Source organism: Lytechinus variegatus, chromosome 16, assembly GCF_018143015.1.
Source record: "Lytechinus variegatus isolate NC3 chromosome 16, Lvar_3.0, whole genome shotgun sequence".
Lineage (NCBI taxonomy): Eukaryota > Metazoa > Echinodermata > Echinoidea > Temnopleuroida > Toxopneustidae > Lytechinus > Lytechinus variegatus.
The window spans coordinates 13,927,254-13,932,377 of record NC_054755.1 but is presented as its reverse complement, the minus strand read 5'-3'; positions in this window follow the sequence as shown (position 1 = coordinate 13,932,377).

Below are 5,124 nucleotides of genomic sequence, written 5' to 3'. Positions count from 1 at the left end.
AATGTCAAAACCAAGTTTTTGCTCATCCTTTGCGCTCATACTGTCTGTTCGATGGGCTTCATAATGTTCAATGGAGTTAAATGAAAATAAAATGAAGCTAAAATATCGAGTTTTCAGTCAATATACAAAACATATTTTAGTGCGGACATCAAGCTTTCATTAGTCTGTTGATTTAGAATTTTATTTTTTTTTAAGTGTTTTGTAAAATGTTTCGTTTCACGGTCTAAATTCGAAAGTTTTCAGGACTACAATTGTACGCTCGCATTTGATTTATGAATTACCCTTTCTCGCTGAGTATTACATAAGATCTCAGCACATTCCTTTTAAAGTTACCTTTATATAATAGCTAATAAAAAATGGCTCTCGCTTTGCGCTAGCATTAATCTTATAAACAAAAATGTTAACGCATGCATTTTTTCATAATTACGAATTTGCTTATATATAATATGTCCGGTTTTTCAGAATTTTTTCTTTTTTTCATGAATTTCTAATCATTTAATTTTAATTTCTTTTAGATCTGTATAAATCAAAAATTTTCATCTCGCGCTTAGGAAGATGAATACGAAGAAAATCGTCCTTTTCATACGCCCAGAGAGTTCAGATGGTAACCATAGACTGCCCCAGTTAACAAATACTACTGGATACCTTCGAGGTTGGGGTATCAAAACACCCACAATTAAAGAAGAAGGCGCCAACCTCAATCCTTATGGATGAAGGTCTAACAGGCAGCATGAATCCTGACATCGTAGCAGTAGCTACATCCTCAAAAAAGGGAAAAAGGGTTCGTTCACTCACTTTCAAAATTACAAACAAAACTGGCTGATCGATAATTTTGGATGTGGCAACCTCGAATGTACCCATGTTAGTATTTGTTACCTGTGGCAGCCTATGGTTACCTTTTGCGCTACGGCCCGCTTCGCAGGTCGGATCTCTCTTGGTTAACTTTTATATGATGACAACGTACTTAAAATGTCCAGTTATCGAGTCAATGTAGATAGTCCAGGATATAGTAGGGGAGAGAGATAGGGTTCACATGCACCCGAATGATATATCTTTTAACCTACATTTTTGTAATCCTTAAGATGTATTGACAATGAAATTTGATGTTCCCAAAACAAATGTTTTCCCATGCACGTACGTGAACCACCTATAGGCTATGTATCAACTCAGTGGAGCCCGCCATTATAAAAGCCCTCTCGCGGTAGGTTGCCAAGCAATCTTGTTAGCGACGCATACCCTAACCCTAACCCTAACCAAAATGTATGCGATATTAAAATCCTAAAAACTAATGGAATCGTTAAAATTTAGTAAGGCTATGAATACTTATCATTTACATTGACTATCAGTGTATCAACCTATATCAGATTTACAAGCAAGTGTGGATAAGATTTCGAATTACCAGTAATTTTGATGAGTGATACAATATGCCAAAATTTATGAAAATATAGCGTAAATTTCATATAGCATTTCAAAATCGTTATTTTCAATATCTTCACAATTTTTCATTGTTTTAAAAAACATCTTATTACTTTAACAATAATTTTCCCGAACTGATAACGTTGGTAGGCTATTTTCTCCATCGCTTAAAATGGAATGTCGGGCTTTCGAAATCAGGTTAATTTTTGTTATATTTCTAAAAGAAAATCGTTAGATTCGAGCTACTATACCATTGTTCTCCCGAAGAAGGGTTATCATCTCATAATGTTGTGTAAATGATACATAACAATAAAACTTACGAGTGTAGCAATCCATGTTGGATAACATTTTTCAGTATGAGTTTCGTAATGAAGAGAAAAAATAGGTTCATTCTTAGCACGCGAGCCGCAGAATAATAAATTTTAGCGTGTGCAGACATCAGGGCTGATCGCCTTTGACTGTCCGTTCGGATTATCCAGTCCGATACCGCGTCGGGTTGTATATTCCACGTACCTTTTCCCCTTGCGATGACACTGTGCAGTTTTAGTGTTTAATTTTGATACCCAATCTGTGAAATTGATAGTTTACCGAAATTTATCTAAAAATGCTTGGAATATACCTGACACATAAATTATTTCATTTTCGGTAATTATTATTTCTTTCCTGAATTACAAAAAAGTCAAACTGCCTAGTGTCAAGAATGTGTAACATTGACTGTATAAAATTACAACATTATCAAGGTTTGGGAAATATCTTGTTAAGTTTGCCCAATGTCATCAGTATCTCACGGTATATGTTAAACAGAAAATATAGAACAAGTGTATATTTTGTAAATTCCACGGCCACCTATACCATCATGCGACATATATGAAACCGACGTGCATGGCCGCCGGGGGGGGGGGGGTACTCAAATTATTTTAAAATCAAAGTAATAGCAATTTTATAGATCTGCAATATTCCTATCCATGCTCTCGTGATAATGACTTAAAATCATGGTGAGTTGCAATGGGGAGGGGTCGATGAGGGATACTGAAAAGGACCAAAATGAGATTGCAGGCCGGTAGAAATAAGAGGGGCAAATATTAATAGGTTAGTTTTATTGGAGGAGAGCTTGACCATAACAGAAGGGAAGGAATAATATGAGACGGTTGAAATTTAGATTGGGAGAGCTGATCTTTGAGATATAAAATGTCACCAAAAAAAAGAGAGAACAGGGAGATAGGAGGAAAAGAGAAGCTCTTGCAATAAAATATATCAAACAGGCACTTGTCTGGGGCGAAAGTGAGTGATGATAACTTATGCCCGCTCACCCCCCCCCCCCCCCCCCCTCCCTCCACTCCCTAGTCAATCTTGGTAGCAGAGACACCGAGAAGATGATTGATGAAAAAGGGGCTAATGGGACCCGCAGAAAAAAATCAGTAATCTTGAACAGGACAGCTTGAAAACTTATAGTAGGATCTTATTGTATAGAATTATAATTATGACAAAAGGTAAAATTCCACGATAAACAACAGGAATTAATATTAGAAAATAAGGTAATTTGAGAGTGGGAAAAGGACCCCCCCCCCACCCTTTTCTCCCGATCCGCTTGAGACACCTGAACCCGGCTCCCGGCCCTTCCTCTTCTTCTGTATATACCATCTCTTTAAGTTCGTGAGGCGGCCGTGGAATTTACAAAAAATACAGTTGTTCTATATTTTCTGTTTAACATACAGTGAGATACTGATGACATTGGGCAAACTTAACATGATATTTTCCAAATCTTGACAATTTCTATCATGATTCTTGACCTATAAGATTGACGTTTTGTAATTCATGCAGGAAAGAAATAATAATTCTCGAAAATGAAATCATTAATATGTGTCAGGTATATTCCGAGCATTTTTCGATATCGGTATTTCACAGATTGAGTATCAAAATGAAGCACTATATAACTCTACAGTGGTCACTGCAAGGGGACAAGGTACGTGGAATATACCACCCGACACCAGTATGGGACTAGATAATCCCGCGCGACACACCAGGGGATCAGCCATGTCTGCGCGCGCTAAAAATTATCGTTCTGCGGCTCGCGTGCTAAGAATGAACTTGATTTTTTCTCTTCGTTACGAAACTCATCCTAAAAAATGTTATCTAACATGGATTACTACACTCCTAAAATATATTGTAATGTATCATTTACACAACATTATGAGATGATAACCCTCCTTCTGACAAACAGTTGGTATAGTAGTTCGAATCTAACAATTTTCTTTTAGAAATATAACAAAAAATAACCTGATTTTGAAGGCCTGCCATTTCCTCATAAAGCCGAGAAACAGTAATCTATCAACGTTATCAGTTCATGAAAATTATACTAAATGTGATAAGATGTTTTTTAAAGCAATGAAAAATTATGAAAATATTTAAATTAAGGATTTTGAAATGCTATACAATATTTACACTATATTCTCATAAATTTTGGCACTTTGTATCACTCATTAAAATTGCTGATAATTCGTAATATAACCGTCACTTGCTGGTAAATTCGGTATGAGTTTGTACACCGATAGTCAATGTAAATGATAAACATTCATAGCCTTACTAAATTTTAACGATTCTATTGGTTTTTAGGATTTTAATATCGCAGACATTATGGAGAGTGAGCAGAACGATGCTTACATGCGTTCCTAACGGGGTTGCTAGGCGCGAAAATCCGATTTAGCTCCGCCCACTTTTTACACTGAGTTGGAGGGATTCACGTACGTGCATGGGGTTCAAATTCAAGATGGCGTCCAAAATGGCCGCCATATTCATGGAATTTGGATTTTCGTACTTAGATTCCGACACAAACATTCATTTGCCACAAAATTAGTGTCATATGAAAGATAAATAAATTTCCTACAAGTTGATACTATTCATGGGTGATGAAAAGGTAATTCGGCTGAGATTTTATTAAGCAAGGTGAAATTTTGAGATTTTTTTCCAAAAAATTAAAAATTTGTTAAATACATGATTTATCATAAAACTAAAGAGAATAGGGAGATTGCTTAGGAAATTTTTAGAAAACTTTCCTAATATACAACTATTAAGTGGACAAAATTCAAAATTCCAAATCGATACTATTTTTAGTCACAAACTTATAATGTCTCACACTTGAAAATTCAATTTTCAGAAATTTAGCTTTTTTTACACATATCGGAGACTTGGATATACTAATGTATGTTGTCACATTTTCAACCCAGAAAATGATAGGCCTTAATAAAATGCGAAATCATCTAATATTTTGTTTGTAGAATTTACTACAATCCCTTAATTCTTCAATTTATAGTCGGTTGATATAGTTTTGGAAAGAATTAAGACTTTTGGGAAAAATTTGTATGTTTTTTTGTAAAAAAATGCACATGCACTGTTATTGATCAGATTTATTATGAATAGCAGAAATAAATGCACAATCTCAACATTTGATATGAAAGAAGAATTACCAACGAGAATATTGGCAGGCTTCATGCCACCATAATTGTCTTCATTTGCTTCAGATAAAAGGAAAATATGCTAAATGTATTAAACGATTTTGCGCAAAAAGCAACCTCAGTGTGGCAGTCACACCCATGAAAACGATTGCAAAGTGATTAATGGTATGTCATTCAAATAATACAATAGCTTTGATCAGTCACTTGCATCGATTGTGTTGGTATGACTAAACACCGTAATGTACAGATAGAACGT